The sequence below is a fragment of the Harpia harpyja genome, chromosome 23 (assembly GCF_026419915.1).
Source record: "Harpia harpyja isolate bHarHar1 chromosome 23, bHarHar1 primary haplotype, whole genome shotgun sequence".
NCBI classification, from domain to species: Eukaryota; Metazoa; Chordata; class Aves; order Accipitriformes; family Accipitridae; genus Harpia; species Harpia harpyja.
This window is the reverse complement of record NC_068962.1, coordinates 7,988,560-8,007,399: the sequence shown is the minus strand read 5'-3', so window position 1 is coordinate 8,007,399 and position 18,840 is coordinate 7,988,560. Positions and strand designations below refer to the sequence as shown.

General features: G+C 40.0%; 1 protein-coding gene across 2 annotated transcripts in view; it reads right to left on the bottom strand.

The window, feature by feature from the left end:
• MGAT4C (MGAT4 family member C) overlaps nucleotides 1-11,264 on the bottom strand; it is a 426,992-nt gene extending 415,728 nt beyond the window's left edge. For both annotated transcript variants that reach the window (XM_052774722.1, XM_052774723.1), the window contains exon 1: nucleotides 10,946-11,264. The gene's annotated coding sequence lies outside the window, so the exon portion shown is untranslated. The remainder of the gene's footprint in view (nucleotides 1-10,945) is intronic.
• Nucleotides 11,265-18,840: the final 7,576 nt, after the last annotated feature.

Here is an 18,840-nt window from a genome sequence, read left to right as displayed (position 1 = left end):
TTTTTGTAATTGTAAGAATGTTGTGGACCTTCAAACTAATTTTCTAATGAAAATAAAATGTTCCATTATGAAACAATGAACTACAGTGAATGTTGCCATGTGTTCAACATTTTAGCTTACATATTTATCTGGGTTTCTATCCATCTCGTCTTTTATACTCCCTGTTTCATTTCAGACGTGTGGAGATGCTTTTGGTATGGAATTTAAACTCTTTCTGTAAACATGGTTGTCTACCAATATTTACTCAAAATCAATATGAATAAATATGTCATTGTCACTTTTATGTCCCAGGTAATTTCAAGTTCAAGTCAGAACTCAGCTTTTGTTCCTGATGTTTTGTTTCTTCTAATAATGGTAAACTAAAGAAAGCAACCAATGGAATGATATGGATTTGTATATGATTAAGTTCCACTTGGTACCTTCATAGAAAGTTATGATTGTGATACATAGTTTGTAATTGCATTTGCAAGTAGTAAAGTGAAAGCTGGTGATGGCAGAGTAATACTATTAAAATATACAAAGACATCATAAGAACAAAATAAAATTGTATGCTATTTAAACATTTCTGGCAGTGGCCAATACAGAGATGTCTAGAGAAAATGAAACATTTGTTTTGTACTAAAGTGTCCTTCAGCTTATCTACATATGTATTATCACTTAAAAGGAATGTATGTTGTGGTTTATGTTTGTTCTGAGGAGGCTGGATCGATCTATGTAAGCAACATCAAATAGCATGTAATACCATATACTAAATATTATGTTATTTTTGGCCACTACAGGAAAAGTAGAATAATCTCATCAGTTCAAGCACCATTCAGTGCAGATAGATAGGTTTCAAATATACTGGATGCCTGCAGCTAGTGCTACTATTAAGTGTGCAAGGAGTTACTATTTCTTGCTTTTTCCGTCATGCCTAATTCCAAAATGCCTAATTTTGATTTTTTAAAAACTTTTCTAGTAGGATTTAGACAATACTATATTACTAACAATACATATTATTAACATAATGACAATAATAATGTCTCATATATGTATACATATGTACATATACATATATAGCCTTTTGTCTTCTGTGGTCTTGAAATATGATTCACTTGGTTTAAGAAGCAAGAGATGCTTTAAACTTGTTGCAGATATTCTGGCTCATACACTTAATTTCACTTTCAGTAAAGGCACCCTTTAATGAATAAGATCTATTCCAATTATAAATCATTGAATTTTTTACCCCTAAGGTATCACAGTAATTCTATTCAGAAAACAAAGGTAAACAAGCAGTTTGGGGGATGACCCATTTGCAGTCAGTGGCTCCTTATTTAATGCTGAGTTTCAACTACATATATTTACAATATATGTGTATATCAGCTTTCTTTCTCACCCAGAAACCTGGAAAACTAAAATATCAAGTCTCCTTTGCCCAATACTCAAGACTTGTAAGCACTCAAATTAAGGATCTAAACCAATAAAATAATAACACATTTTCTAACTAGTGGAGAAATAGGAGAATACATTAAATTTAACATAGCAGACCAGACAGCTGCATACAGCAGTACCTTCAATCTTGCTTCCTCCTTTCCTTCAGTACATTCCGTCTATAGATGGTTTTTAAAGTGTGGTAGAATCCAAAATGTTAACCTACACAATCACCTAGTCCAACTCCCTGACCAATTCAGGGCTGACCAAAAGCTAAAGCATGTTCTTAAGGGCATTGTCCAAATGTCTCTTAAACACTGACAAGCTTGGGGCATCGACCACCTCTCTAGGAAGCCTGTTCCAGTGTTTGACCGTCCTCTCAGTAAAGAAATGCTTCCTAATGTCTAGTCTAAACCTCCCCTGGCGCAGGTTTGAACCATTCCCATGTGTCCCATCCCTGGACCCCAGGGAGAAGAGCTCAGCACCTCCCTCCCCATGTCCCCTCCTCGGGAAGCTGCAGAGAGCAAGGAGGTCGCCCCTCAGCCTCCTTCTCTCCAAACTAGACAAACCCAACGTCCTCAGCCGCTCCTCACAGGACATGCCTTCCAGCCCTGCCACCAGCTTTCTTGCCCTCCTCTGGACGCATTCAAGGACCTGACCATCCTTCTTAAACTGTGGGACCCAGAACTGCACACAGTACTCAGGGTGAGACCGCACCGACGCTGAATACAGCGGGACGATCCCCTCTTTTGACCGGCTGGTCATGCTGTGTTTGATGCACCCCAGGATGGGGTCTGCCCTCTCGGCTGCCAGGGCACACTGCTGGCTCCTGTTGTGCCTGCTGTCGACCAGCACCCAGCACCCAGATCCCTTTCTGCAGGGCTGCTCTTCAGCCTCTCCTCTCCCAATTTATACTTGTGCCTAGCCTTACTCTGTCCCAGGTGCAGAATCCAGCATTCGGACTTGTTAAATTCCATCCCATTAATCATAGCCCAATGCTCCAATCTATCTAGATCCCTCTGCAAGGCCTCCTGTCCCTCAAGAGAGTCAACAGCACCTCCCAGTTTGGTATCATCATCACACTTGCCAATGCATTCAACTACTGTACCCAGATCGTTGATAAATATATTGAACAGAACTGGCCCTAGAACTGAACCCTGAGGAACACTGTTGGTGTCCACTGGTGACATCATACTTCTACAGAGTAGCTAGGAGTCATTAAGTCGAAATAAGACAAAAAAGGATCAAACGGCTTGATTTTCTGACTTAAAATCCTAGTTCTAACTGCAGGGAAGAATTCTTTTTTAAGAAAAGAAAATAAATAATGTTGCCTGGGATCCCCAAAACAATTTGAGATAGATTAAAAGAAAGCAGATTTTATAAGCTTTTTAAGCAATATATTATTTATTTCAGCAAGAAGTGCAAAGTCATGTACCTGGGTGTCCTGGCTTCAGCTGGGATAGAGTTAATTTTCTTCCTCTGGTATAGTGCTGTGTTTTGGGTTCAGTAGGAGAAGAATGTTGATAACACACTGACGTTTTCAGTTGTTGCTAAGTAATGTTTAGACTAAGTCAAGGATTTTTCAGCTTCTCATGCCCAGCCAGCAAGAAGGCTGGAGGGGCACAAGGAGTTGGGAGGGGACACAGCCGGGACAGCTGACCCAAACTGGCCAACGGGGTATTCCGTACCATGTGACGTCATGCCCAGTATATAAACTGGGGGGAGTTGGGCAGGGAGGGCTTGCTGCTCAGGAGCTAACTGGGCGTCAGTCAGTGGGTGGTGAGCAATTTCATTGTGCATCACTTGTTTTGTATATTCCAATCCTTTTACTATTATTATTGTCATTTTAGTATTGTTAGTACTATCATTATTAGTTTCTTTTTTGTTCTATTAAACTGTTTTTATCTCAACCCACGAGTTTTACTTTTTTTTTTTCTGATTCCCTCCCCCATCCCACTGGGTGTGGGGGGAAGTGAGTGAGCGGCTGTGTGGTGCTTAGTTGCTGGCTGGGCTTAAATCATGACACTGGGGAAGAGCAACCCCATGCAATGATATATGCTAGGAGCCACCCAGCTGGAAAGCAGCTTGGTAGAAAAGGACCAGGGAGTCTTGGTGGACACCAAGTTGATCATGAGCCAGTAAGGTGCCTTTGCTGCAAAGGTGGCTCCCAGGTTAAGCGTTGCCAGCAGGTTGAGGGAGGTGATCCCTCCCCTCTACTCAGCACTGTGGGAGGCCACATCTAGAGTGCTTTGTCCAGCTCTAGCCTCCCCAGTACAAGAGACACACCAACAAACTGGAGAGAGTCCAATGAAGGGCTACAAAAATGATGAAGGGACTGGAGCATCTCTCCTATGAGCATCTCTCCCATGAGAAAAGCCTGAGAGAGCTGGGACTGTTTAGCCTGGAGAAGAGAAGCCTCAGGGGGATCTTATCAATGTGTACAAATACCTGAAGGGATGGTGCAAAGAAGATGAAGCCCAGCTCTTTTCAGTGGTGCCCAGTGACAGGACCAGAGGCAATGAGCACTAACTGAAATACAGGAGGTTCCCTCTGAACATCAGGAAACACTTTTTTACTGTGAGGGTAGCTCAGCACTGGCACAGGCTGCCCAGAGCAGTTGTGGAGTCTCCATCCGTGGAGATATTCAGAAGCCGACAGGACGTGGTGCTGGGCAACCGTCTCTAGGTGACCCTGCTTGAGCAGGATGGTTGGACCAGATGACCTCCAGAGGTCTCTTCCCACCTCAACCATTCTGTGATTCTATTTTACTGTATTAGGTAGGAGTTCCACTCAAGAATTATGCTTTGTCTGAATACGTGGAAAAAAAGATGGTCCTGATCAAGCTGAAGATTAACATGTAGCAACACACACAGTAAAAACTTGGAAACACTTAAAGCATTGCCCATTTCAAGATTTACCAGATACTTAGCACAACATGACCAGTCCCTTTAATCTTCAGCATTGCAGTGGCAGCCAGAAACAAAGAAAAACCAAACCCCCAGACTTTGAAGCAAGGGGGGACACAGGACTGGTAGACCCAAAACTACAAAAAGCAAGCAAAGAAACTAAAAAGTTTTTGGAAAACATCTTGCATCAAGAAAAAAAACAAAAGAAAATCTTAAAAATTCACTACTGAGTATGTAAGCATATTTTCCCATTTTGATAAAACTGATCAGGTTTGGGTCTTGTTTAACTAGATCTGATAAACTATACAGGTGGTTCTTAGTGATTCTTACTGACTTACCACTTTGGCTAGTGTTGCAGCAGGGGTTTTGATGGCAAGGGAAACTCCAAAGCTCTAAGTGATTTCAATCTCCCTGTTTGGCTGCCAGGCTGCTTTTCCCCAGGGAGGCACACACCAGAGCAATAAGACCTTCTCTGAAAGTGAGCAGAGATCTCGTTTTTCCTCCACTGACACTTTTTGACAGGAGTAAGGGAGACATACAAAGAGCACAAGGCAGTTTTAAGGTGAGGTTAAATGTTATGGATGTTGTAATCTAACAGTTTACTGCAGCAAAAAGGAGGAAACCCTTCCTTCTACCCCATTCCTCTAACAGCCTCAGTCTCCTTGGTCTTTTGCTGATGTGATTCACGTCCCAGATTCATCAGGTCCTTAGCTGACATGATTCAAATTACTAAATTATTGGAAAATTATGCATTTTTTCTGCTGAGTTAACTTTCCATCAGGCTTATGCTTAGAGTGACTCATGAAAGGGTTTGGCAAGCTCCAGTGTCAAAGCTGCTGAAAAGCCTCTCCAGAAGAGGGAAGGACATAGCATGACATCCCTTCAGTGTTGGCAAGATGCTAAAGTGGCTCAGCTGCTGCATCATACTCATGTACACCCTCAATTCCTACAAGGAACAATAGTAAAACATTATATGATGTTTAACATAGATTACAGCAAGAAGGAGAATATCAGCTTGTACATAGGAGGGAGTGGAGAATGACTGAATCAACGGCTGAGCAAGGAAGGCCAGATACAGGAGTGATATTTCAGTGGTTTCAAGGAGCTAAAAATCATCCCTAAGTTTCAGAGACTGTGCTACATTAATTGCAACAGATCTATTAATGGTCTTGGGAATACAGAACACAGACCAAAATATTTTTCTTAGAGTATCTAAATATTTTGGGAGTCTGACTGGTTTTTTTATCTGTTCAGTTTGGCAGTGTCTGTTTTCTTCATAACTTCACAAGCAGAGGATAGATAAAATAGCTTATTAACCCCTTTCACTCCTACCCTGTATATGAACAAGCAGCTGGAGAAAGCATAGTGGTCCCCATATTTCTTCAAAAATAACAGCCTTATAAAGTAGAACCTCTTAAATTTGAGTTTCTCTCACTTTTATCGTACAGTACAAGAAAAGCTCAACCTGTCAAATGAAAGTTGAGTAAAAAGGATAAGAGGAAACACTGGAGAAAGGAGGTAAAGCTTAACTAGAGACAGTTAACTCCTCCTTGATTCAGAGTGTACTTTGATTTTATAGAGAACTCTTCCATCATTACTTATACAGTAATGTTCTACACGTTTGAAAACACAAATTAGAAATGCTTCTTCATTCATGTGAAAATATGCGTGCTTGCCAAGGTTTCTTAATGTTAATTGCTACTGAAAAAGTAGTCAAATTAGAACTTGATTTTTTTTTTAAAATAGACGTGTGTGTAATGACAACACATCTTAGAAGTGTATCGCAGGTAATAACCATATAACATACATATATTTCATACCCTTAAAATAATGATTATTTGGGTCATCAAGGAATTCTTTAAAATTCTTTGAAAGAGAATTTGTTCATCTGCCTTAAATTCTGATGAAGCAGCTTTCAAAATTTGAGAAGCTATGGACAGTTGAAAAGTGTTGCTAGTCTTCAGCAGCAGCTGGAAGAGCAAAGCAGAAGCAGTTTTATGTCCAAACAAATAATCTACATTTCAAAGCCTTATTAATAGACACAGTTTAAGACAGGAACTTCACACTGATTGGCGTGTAGGGGCAAACAGGGATACTTAAACATACTGAGCCTGATTCTACTCTCATTTATTCTGTTGGCTTCAGTGCAGTGACTTCCAGCAGTGCAAGAAAGAGGTAAACTGGATATTAAATGACATTCAGAACAAGATATATTACTATAATTTCTTCAGGAATGTTATTTATCTCTCTATGTGAGACAGCAATTTTAATGACTGCATTAAGATAGAAAAGCAACATTGAAGCTCCACAAACAAACCAAATTTTTAATTGCACCTGAAAAAGCCTACTGCAGAGAACCCTATGTATTTATTGGCAAGAAGAAGAGACCAACCCTGGATGTTTCAGAATAACTTCCACCCTCAGCAATATACAAAAGAAAGAAAAAAAATAAGAAAAGATTAAGGGTATAACATTCTTATTTTTTGAGGCATATTTACTTTCTACTGCATAGAAAAGAGGAAGAAGACTAAAATCTACAACAAAAACTTTAGTTAAAATAATCCTTGAACCATATGCTGACAAGTGTTTAAGTATTCTTCCTCTAAAATTAGGGCTTTCCAGAAAGGCAATAGGGGTAGTTATTACAGGTTTTCAAATGTGATTTCATATCATTTGGGGGGTGGGAAATGAGGCAGGGGACACCAATAAAAAAAATCCCAAATCTTTGGAAGCTTTTCAAAACAAAATGCTTTGCTCAAAATATATCAAACTAAGGTCAGTCATAGAACGAAGGAATTCAGATCCACTTTTAGAAAATGATATTAAAAATACATAATCTGAAAGATATGTCCCTGAAGCCAATATTAATTCATTTAATCATGGACTTGTCGATATTTTTGTGAGCTATGTACCTTTCAACAGGAACACCAGCTACTTTGGACTGTAAACTTTGTCTATTAGGAGGATATAAGTAATCAGAATTGTGTTATTACTTGATCTGAATCCTCTTAAGAGATGGGGACAGAGTAAGGCAGGAGAAGGGAAATCTGGTACTTATTTATCTTTTTTTTTCATGAAAATATTAACAAATATCTACTCAGTTGCTTAAATATCAGTGTGTACTAAAATTCCAGATATTCTGCATAACTGAAATAAGGGCCTGAAAGATACAACACAAGACTTATGTGAGGCCTTGGACTTGTACCTGTAGCTAGGCAGGGTATCCCACGGTTTAAGAAGCTGGATAACAGTTGGAGAACGTGCTGAAGCATTTCAACCAAAATAAGACAGCTTTGCAAACATGAACTAGCTTTGTATGTTCTTTCCACCCCTATTTCTTGATGTGCTTTACAATAATCAGCTATGATTCTCAGGGGAAACCATCTTTTCACTCTTGCTCACTCAAAATTGTGAAATTTTGTGTGTGAAAACACAGATTTGCCGTATGTCATTAGACCTACTTAAGTCTTAACAGAATTATTACATAATCAAATGTGTTGTGTAGCTAATGGGCTGTGTAAAAGATACACTTGAAACAAAAGAGTACACTTCATAAATGTTGTAAATAGTGACAAGTCGGTCCTAAAACCTAGAAAGACATATAAAGGGAAGAAACAAATAAGGTCATAGCACATCCTCATGTTAGAAATATCCATGTTTTGCCTGAAAACATTCATTCTTGTTTTGCAAATCCTACCATTACCCAGGCCCTTAGGCTCTTCTTTTTCTAAGCACTTTTTCCAGTAGTTACCTGTTAGAGTTCAAAGAACAGATAATGTCAAACAGTCATGATTTTTTTTTTTCTCAAAAAAGTCCATAAGAGATGTTATTTATATCCACGATATAGAATTAGGATAGTTACCCCAATATAAAGCAAGTAAGAAGGAAGAAGAATATAACAGAGTAAGAAGGTGCCTTTTTTGCACCAAGTTCCACATAATATCTGTACCTTCTAGAGGCTCACTCTGGAAGAATAAACTCCAACCTCAAACAGCTGTTAAATAAGCACAAGGGAAAACCAAAAGCATTGCAGAAAAAGGTCAAAACTGATCTTCTGATTTTATGATTTGTCTAGCACACAGCAGAACAGAAAGGAGTGGAACCTAAGAAGATATCAAGGAAGGAATACAGTCAACACTTAAGCTTACTTACTCAAGCAAAGTGGAGCACAGGAGGTAAGTGGCTAAGGACTGCTGAAGAACATAAACAAGACAGGTCGGTTTGCTGTACTGCTGTAAATTTCTGTGGAAAACTAACTTTCTTTTCCTTCCTTTTTTTTTAGGAAATTGTTAACATAGGAAAGAAGAAAGAATAGCAAACTAAAAGTGGAACAGGAATACCAGCGGAACCAGGCCAGGCAGAAGACTACACTTTAAAGAGGTTGGATTTAACACCATAACAATCAATTTGTGCTTGAGTTATCTTCCTTCCTGGAACAGTTTCATCTGTTTATGCTATACCACATTTTGTAATACAGTTATTTACACAAACGGCCTAAAAGGATTTCAGAAGGCAGCAGAAAGTTCCAGATGAAAATGGCATAACATGTGGGCACACCATAGATCTCTATCAAAAGAAGGGGGCATAGCTATTACTCTACAGCATGGTAGATAAAAAGAAAAATAACAATGTGAAGGTAAAGCTAGAACATAAAGATATTAATCTTCATTTATTTCCTATTATTTAATATTACCCTCCCATTTAAATCTTTTTTTAATGTGTTTTGTTTCATCTTACTTGGAAGAAAAGATAATCAAAGATATTGTTATGTTGCTATTGGTTACTCCCCAATGCCATATATCAGAAACAATTATATTTAATTAGGTAGTGTTTTAAGTAACCCAACATTTAAAAGGAAACATACAATTGGACCCAAAGGAGACAAATGGAATCTGATCTGGAAAAGTTAGGTTTTCATACAAGCAGCCTATAATAAGAAATGCCCGTATACCATCTTGGGCTGTGACAACCGTAAGCGATTGCACAAAATGCTGAAATATCCACGCGTATCCAGAAGTATTTTAAGAGGGCTCTATATATTTAAACAAGAAGCTTGGGAGTTTGGGAAAAACACAGTTAGTGTGCATACTTCGTTTAAAAAATAGCTTGCTGATGGTAGGAGCCTCTAGGGAGAGTTTAATGAAAGCCTCTTTGCCTCAGTCTTTCTGAGGTCCATCGGAAAGGAAGTACTTTAACAGAGTTCATTGGAAATGGGACAGAATCAATCTCTCTTCTTTTTCCTTCAGCCTTTGCAAGGCTCTAGAGGAAAGGAACTTTCAGGTGTTGCATACAGGAGCAACATATACTGCTGTAATTTATTATTAATACCTTGAAAATATTATATTCCATAAATAGAAGAAGTTAAACACACTGGAAAATGCTCTTATCTCAGACTTACCGTTTTTAACCCTTCTGAGCTTCTGAAATCTCCTTCTGCCCCTTTGTCACCTATTACTATCTTATTGCTTTCCTTCAACAGTACATTAAAAAGTATGACAAACATCTGTCACTTGTGACTAAATATCCAGTTCAGCATATCCACTGCACTATCAAGTACACCATACACAAGCTCATTTATCATTTACTCTTGGTAACATGACAGCAGCTCAGCAAGTGCACTGGACAAGAAGTTGCAGGTAAGATTTTTTTTTTTCTTTTTCAGGGATTAACTCTTGCTTAGCCCTGCATGTGTCTTTTTGTGTTCAAGTCTCAGAGCTTGTACTCAGGTAGAGTGCCAACTCAGGAATGAAACAAGGCCAGGACTTTTTAACTTGAATGTGGCAGTGCTTTTTCCATATCTGCAGCAACTCCCGCGCTTGGAATAGTTCAAAAATGTCTGACTGCTTCTGCAATTTAGAGATCTTTCATTTTTAGGTCAGCTTGCCTCACAAGCTACAGACATGCAGTAAGCATTCCAGATTACGAGACAGATGCTGTAACTCCTATTTAAACACAAAAGTTTAAAAGGCAAGGAATTCTTTCCAGATTTTGTTTTTAAAACCCCTGTTGTGGTATATAATCCTTATGCTTTACTAAGAAGCTCCTGGAGTCTGGCAGTACAGATGCAACAACAGGCTTCTGTTACATATCTAACATCAGAGATTTTCAGAATTAAAAATCCTAACTTCCCATGTGAAAGGGAGGAACATCATAGCAAACAAGAAAATATCTAACTCCACAATTAATTTGTAGTACTTTCAGGGGAGTTCTGCCCATACCCAGGTTTGGAAAATATTTTGCAAAATAAATACTCACCTATAACAAATTTAATGAGAAGTGTGATTTTGCTCCTCATTATTGTTTCAGAAAAACAACATTCTCTGGACAGTCAGCATCAACTTGTGGCAATGTTATATGCAGCACAATGGATTTTTGCTTTTTTTGGTTAAAGGTTAGGGGTTGTTTTTTGCTTGGGGGGATTGCTGACAAAGCACTTGGCAGTAGGTACAACACATCTACAGTAAGTAGATCAGAGTATTTTACCTGCAAACATGCTGCAATAAAGTGCCATCATTCAATCAATACAGATTACTTAGTTAACATTTTTCTTAATGTATCTGGATTACTAGTTCATTAGATCATTACCTGATAAATAGTGGGAGTAATGAATTGAGAGAGTAACTACATACCTTCAGGAAGAACCTGCCCGATAACAATAATCCATTAGAAAAACTGGCAGTATCCTCTGATCTATTGCCCGCAAAGCTATGACTTGATGGAGAGTTTCATTCCCTCTGCTCAGCACTCCAGAAGAAAATCAGCACAATTTAAATATTTCTCAGGATGTGACAGCTCTCTAGATCCCTGGTTGCATTCTGTTCCCAGGGGTTGACAATCTGGTGTTCCAGTGTGCATAGAGCAGTGAAGATGAATTGAAAAAGCTTGAGATAAATTAGGGATGGCTAAGTTAAAATTGTCTCTGCTCCCGAGTCTCTCATCTGCAGTCTGCAAGCCTATTTTGCTGTGAAAAAGCTAGATGGCAGGCTGCCTCAGTGAGTTCTTCTTAAGCGACAGGGAGCATTTTCAATGAAGAAAAATTCTCCCATTATCTAAGCTAATGTGACTGCAGCTAAATGTAGTCTTAAAAGTGTCTACGAGCATGAAATTCATTCTCACTGTTGCTTTCTTTCAAGCCACAGGTTAAAAAAGAAAAAAAAAGAAGAAAAAGCATAGCACCACCCTAGATTTTTCTATCTGAAGGAAATACTCAAACTTTTTAAGCTGATAAATGGCAGCACGTTTCATGATATAGCTGTGCCCAACAGTCTAAGTAGGGGAAATTTTCAGCTTCCCAAACTTTATCTTCTTATACTCAAAATATTCTTCCACTACCTGTTCTTTATGTTTTACTTTTAATGGTTATCATTTCCTTGCAGTTAACTTCATTTTGAATGTTCCAGGAGATAAAGTGGCAGTATTTTCCCCTTGTTGACAAAAAATGAAGTGACACCTAAATTCTGAACAATTAATATGTTTAGCCTTAGTAGATAATAATAAAAAAAAAAAAGTGATTGATGTTTTGCCATGTCACTAAAAAGTTTTGTTAAAAAACAATAAAAAATTTGTAACAAGTTGTTGATCTTTAATTATGAACCACTTTTCTGATTGCACTAGTTTACGAAGAAGATAGAACCAAAGTTTTCTAGATATTAGTTTAGTGCCGAAGCTGTTTGACAAAGTCACTAATTTCAAGCTGTTATGTAAAATGTTGTTATATAGATATCTGAAGCGCAGGAGGTTATCATTACACATAGTAGATGGAAGTTTAATATTTTATCCTCTCAAACTTTGGATACAATTTAAAAAAAAAAAAAAAGGAATAATTTCAAAGAGCGAGTGTCAGTCATGCTCCCTAGTAAACAGGCATTTTTGCAAATCCTTTCTTCAGTTTCAACTGATCTAGCTTGCTTAAATCCCAGGTATCTACCACCAATAACTTTCTCGGATTTGAATTCTCAGTATCATGGAAATTCAGTCCCCCACCCTAAATTGTAAACAGAGATACAGCTGAATAAATGTGAATATAGCCTTAGTTCTAGAGCATCCAGAGAATGATAGGTAAGTATACCACCCAGAAATAGATGCAGACCATGCTTTCATCAAACAGGCATGAAGAGAGTCTGAAAATCTTTGGGACATGACTGCTGAGGTCTGTTTTGTTCCCCACGCCCCTGAGGTAAAACATGCACTCACCTTAACAGAACTCTACCAGGTGAAGTGAAAAGGCATGATCAACATGAACTGATTTCCTTGGGGGTTACGTCACTAAAGCCACCAGCCCCACAGAGCCTCTGCGTTCCATGCTGAAGACATTACATTCAACCTAAAACTTTTGAACAGAAGCTCCTTTGGCTTTTGCCCCAACAACCACCCCTTGAAGCATACACAAGCGCTTGATGAGAGGCGATTGTTCAGTAAATGCAATATACATAAACATAGATAGGAACAGCATGTATTTCTAGAGGGATGTCCTGGGTTCAGCTGGGATAGAGTTAATTTTCACAGGAAGCTGGGACGCGGCACAGCCAGGACAGGGGACCTGAGCTAGCCAAGGGGGTATTCCATACCATGTGATGTCATGCTCAGTATATAACTAGGGAGCGGTCTGGGGTGGAATTGCAGCAGGGGAAGGGGTGAAGTGTTGGGTTCTGGCTGGTGAGCGATTGCATTGTGCATCACTAGTGTTTTATATTCTTTTATTAGTACTATTGTTATTATTGTTTCTTCTCTCCTTGTGTTGTCCTAGTAAACTGTCCTTATCTCAACCCATGAGGTTCTACCTTTTTTTCTTTTTTTCCTTCCGATTCTCCTCCACATGCCACCAGGGTGGTAGGGGGAGGAGTGACCAAGTGGCTGTCTGGTGCTTTGTTACCAGCTGGGCCTAAACCACGACAAGGGATTAAAAAGAAGTTCCCCATGCTGCCTTGCTCTAGGATTATTTCTGGTGTTGTGACGCTCATACTTCTTAGGTGGGACTGGATGTGCTGCAGTCCTAGCCATTAATATTTGTATATTTTCTGTGTAAACAGATCATGACATAACAATTAAAAAGAAATAAAAAAAAACCCCAAAATTATAAACAAACTCTCAACTTGGAGAGAATTTTTGAAGCAATTTTGCAAATCAGAGAGAAAACACGGGTAAGTATATGAATTTTTATTGGCTGAATTTAACATTCACTAGTAACCAGTTTAGTTACATCACATAAAACACAGTTTATCCTGCAAAGATATTTTTGTAATGAGCATGTTGTTTAGAAGAGATTCATGGTTAGTGAAAGAAAAAATGCTCAGCTTCAGTTCTGAGTCTTATGACAACCTTTTTTATTTGTGTCAGCTTTTTTCATTTGTTTAGAGGTTTTGCCAGCAGGTTGAGGGAGGTGATCCCTCCCCTCTACTCAGCACTGGTGAGGTCACATCTAGAGTGCTTTGTCCGGTTCTGGGCTCCTCAGTACAAAAGACACATGGACATACACACATGGACATCAATGAAGTTGATGAAGGGACTGGAGCATCTCTCCTATGAGCATCTCTCCCATGAGAAAAGCCTGAGAGAGCTGGGACTGTTTAGCCTGGAGAAGAGAAGCCTCAGGGGGATCTCATCAATGTGTACAAATACCTGAGGGGATGGTGCAAAGAAGATGAAGCCCAGCTCTTTTCAGTGGTGCCCAGTGACAGGACCAGAGGCAATGGGCACAAACTGAAACACAGAAGGATCCATCTGAACATCAGGAAACACTTTTTTACTGTGAGGGTGACGGAGCACTGGCACAAGGTGCCCAGAGCGGTTGTGGAGTCTCCATCCGTGGAGATATCCAGAAGCTGACAGGACGTGGTGCTGGACAACCAGTTCCAGGTGACCCTGCTTGAGCAGGTTGGTTGGACCAGATGACCTCCAGAGGTCTCTTCCCACCTCAACCATTCTGTAATTTTCTCTCTTGTTTAGGAACCACCAAAATCCTCAGTTCATGGGGCCGGGGATTTTCTCTGTTAAAATGGTTCCTAATTTTGTTAAAGATTTTGTTAGCCTTTATTGTCTAAAACATCTTTCTTAAATGAGGTTAGTTTATTAGGTTCCTCTTCTCTTCTACTCACACAAGTACAGCATCTGCTGCTGAAACTAAAGAAACTACCTGGAAAAATTATTGACCGAGACCTCACTATGCAAAAGCCTGGCTGTAAAGTTTCCAAAGTCATCCCTCTTCACAGTAAGGTAAGGCTTGATAGAAGACTCCTCAGAGCTGAAAGCCACCTGCTAGCCTTAAAGACAGGGTTGGTTTGTGTACTATTTATAAATTTTAGAATAAGCATCACTCATGTCTCCCCTCTCTCAGCAGCTACTGCTTCATGTAACTACCAGTGACAAACTGCTGTTTTTCATAGAGCCTTGGGTCAAACAGCTACATCAGTGCCTCAGCTTCTATTCATGAAAACCTACTAGCCTGAACAAATTTTTTTAAAATTCATTATTTCTAGTGGTATAATTATTTTACAAGGTATGATTTGGTCATGTTTAGTGGTTTGAATCTGTAACATTAACATGCCAGTTTCTAGGAGGTTTCTTGTTGGATTTTGGGATGGGACATGGAAGGAAATGGAGAAGCAATTTAGCCAACAAAACAAAGTAATCCGAAACATCTTAGTAAAATTCTCAGCTTTGACCACATATTCAACTCAGTGTTGTCTTCCTAAAAAACAGGCAGAGAGAGAAAGAAGGTGAACTTCTAGTACTAACAATTGTTTTTTTCCAGGGAAAGAGGTTTAATAATCCCTGAAGATTATTAGGGATTAGGCCCCAGCCACACTACAAAGTATAGTCACTCGGTTTACAGAGTTTTAGAACAAGACACAGATTCACAAGAAATTCTCAGACATTACCAGGAGAAAAAAGTGAATAGGGCTTTTTTTTTTTTTTTTTTTTCCTTTCTAAGTTTTCTACTGGTACAGTTTAATATCTTTTTGGAATTAAATGGACAGTCCTAGATGTTCAGGTTGGAAGCAGAGCTGACACTGTTGGCATAGCATACTAGATATTTATGCTGTGCTGTAATCCAGTTATGAAAACATGTTTAAAAGCATCAAAAGACAGCAGCAGCATTACAGGCAGAGGCTGGAAAAGGTGATCGTGGAGTGGCACACATGGTAACTCTGTGATGTGATGCCTACAGAACAGAAGTTGTAATTGTTTTAAGAATACTTTGACCTGGGTATGCCTTAGAAGGTTAGGAAAGTTAATTTCTAGAAGCCAAAGTTATACAGTGGGCCTATTTAGTTTTTAAACTTAAATAGCGGTGTGATTCCAGAGCTACCAGGCAGATATCTAAAGAATATTAAAAAAACCCTCTCTATAATAGGATACACTAAAAAAATTATATTTGGCTAAATCTTCAGAACTACAATTCTCCTCCAACTGGTAATTCTCAATGAGGAAAAGAACTCAATTTAGATAAAGGTTTGTCTTTTCTATTTCCCTGTCATTCTTCACTGGAGACAAAATAGTAGTTAATGAATTCAGAATATTTTCTCCACGGTTTACCCTGCCTGCCTTGCATTAGATTTTAGTAGCAGAGAAGAACTTCTAATGGGGAGCCCCAATGGGAGTGGAGATATGCAATTCGAAGATGAAAACTTCAGAGTCAGAAAGTGAGATTTTTTTGCTACTGTATATTTTGTATACATATATATATAATAACTTTGAAAAAAACCACAATGTGTATGCATATAAACATTTAGTAAGCTTTTTGAAGAAGCTTTTTTATTATTGTGGATTGAACTCTTGCATATAGCTACTTCATATTTAGGCTAGTGTCAGCTGAAAGGCTCTCTTCAAACTTCAGTCTGCCACTTTATATGGTTCCTGGAAAAGGAGTTGAGAATTAGTGAGGAGAAGAAGGATGGAAATGTATGTTCCGAATATGCTGGTGTTCATTCTCTTTTTTGATTATTGTTAAAATTCCTGCTTTCAAGCCTACTTCACTGTGCCTTTTAGAAAAGCAACAGTTCTCAGACTGAAATGAACAATATTAAACAGTGAGGTTTTTTTCCCCTCTCCCCAAAATAAGCAGGTAGATAGATTGTCTGGTTCCTTTTCCTTACTACATTTGTACACTAACAGAAGACAATAGAACCATTATATCCCAAAGACCATTGTTGTGGTTTAAGCCCAGCTGGCACCAAAGCACCACAAGGCCACTTGCTCACTCCTCCTCCCCGGTGGGATGGGGAGGAGAAAATATAATGAAAGGCTCATGGGTTGAGACAAGGACAGGGAGGGATCACTCACCAATTATGGTCACGGGTGAAACAGACTCGACTTGGGGAAAAAACCCCAAATCAATTTAATTTCTTACCAATGAAATCAGAGCAGGATAATGAGAAATAAAACTAAATCTTAAAACACCTTCCCCCCACACCTCCCTTCTTCCCAGGCTTAACTCCACTCCCGATTTTCTCTACCTCCTCTCCTCCAGTGGCACAGGGGTACGGGGAATGGGGGCTGCCATCAGTTCATCACACGTTGTCTCTGCTGCTGCTTCCTCAGGGGAGGACTCCTCACTCTTCCTCTGCTCTGGCGTGGGGTCCCTTCCACAGGAGCCGGTCCTCCACAAACTTGTCCAGTGTGAGTGCTTCCCACAGGCCGCGGTTCTTCATGAACTTCTCCAACGTGCGTCCTTCCCGCGGGCTGCGGTTCCTCACCAGCTTCCCTGGCGTGGGGCCTTTCCGCGGGCCGGTCTTCAGTCCCAGCCTGCTCCAGCGCGGGCTCTCCCACGGAGTCCCGGCCATCCTGGGGGGCATCCATCCCCCTGCTCCGGCGTGGGCTCCTCTCTCCCCGGGCTGCAGGTGGGCATCTGCTCCCCCGCTCCCCTCCGTGGGCTGGGGGGGGGACAGCCTGCCGCCTCACCGTGGTCTTCCCCAGAGGCTGCAGCTGGATATCTGCTCCACCATGGACCTCCGTGGGCTGGGGGGGGACAGCCTGCCGCCTCACCGCGGGCTGCGGGGGCGTCCCCTCCTCCCCCGCCTTCCTCACTGCCCTCGGTGTCTGCAGAGGGGTTTCTCTCACCTCCCACTCCTCTCTCCGCGGCAGGTTTTCCAGCAGGCGGGTTTTCTCTTTTTTTCCCCTTCTGAAATCCGCTCTCCCAGAGGCGCTGCCGCCGTCGCTGAGGGGCTCGGCCTGGGCCAGCGGCGGGTCCGGCCTGGAGCCAGGGAAGCTTCCAGCAGCTTCTCACAGGAGCCGGCCCTGCGGACCCTCAGCCGAGACCAAAACCCCACCACAGAAACCCAGTACAACCATTTAAGAATGTAGATGGCCACAGATAAGTAAAAGATGTGAGAAAAAATCAACATAATCCAAGAATTCTTAATTTGAAGTTCTGCATGAGGATGTGTTTCCCCTAATTCTGCCTTACACAGAGTTAGCAATCATCTGACAACTGGAGACACAATTTCCTTGCTTCCATCTTAGGCTCAGAGCTTGTCACATGATCCCTCTTACAGGCTACATGTTCTTCTTATTAGCCTATGTACAGTTTAAATACTTTATGAACAGGCATATGCATGGAAGAACACATGCAAGCACTCTTGTACTTGCTATAAGAGAAGTTGACTACACCTATTATCACCAAGATGTGAAAACTGGAAAGATAAGATCTGTAAAATGTAACAGTTCACTGAGGGGTCCTGACATCACACACTATGTATTTTCCATGGTATCTAGATTTGTTCCATGTACTGAATATGCAACTGGAGTGCATTATGTGCACTCCTAGGGCTAGTCTTTTTTGTGGGTTTTTTGGGTTTGGTTTCAACCAAAAGGAAACGAGATCATACTCTCTGACACCACTCCATGAAGAAACACAGACACTGGGAGCACATAAGATGTTTGCTCCAAAAATAGTAATGCGCATGCCCCTGTACTGAACCTGACAAAGATAAAAATGAGAATTGAAAGAGGAGTTATGATCTGTTATAATTCAAATAGTTAAAACCCTACCTATGTTAAAACAAAAAACCGAAACCACCAAACAGGTGCCCCTCTCCTTTATTTAACTCTGCTGCCACTGTTGGTTTTTTTCCAGGTTTCTTGCTACTTGGAGTTTTGCAGTCACTTGATTTAAAAACATTTGTTTTATAGTGAAAGATGTACCTGCCTGTGGCATGGGGGGGTGGACTAGGTGATCTTTAAATGTCTCTTCCAACCCAAACCATTCTATAATTCTATGATTCCACACTTCAGTTTTCATAAACATTTCCAAGCTGTTTGTTTTTGGGGAGTTTTGGGTTTGGGTTGGGTTGGGTTTTTTTCTTTATTTTTTGGCTTCTGTTTCTTCAGATAATTCCATTTAAACCTGCAAACATCACACATTTAAAAAAAAAGTCAATAATACATTTTAGTGGTTAATATAAAAAAACCCCACACAACAAAACCACAACTTGATTTTGTCTTCAAAGAAATTAAATACCTGCGTTACAAAATAAATAGAATCTTACTGATTAAGAGATCCTATTTCAGTTTAATTATAGGTGCC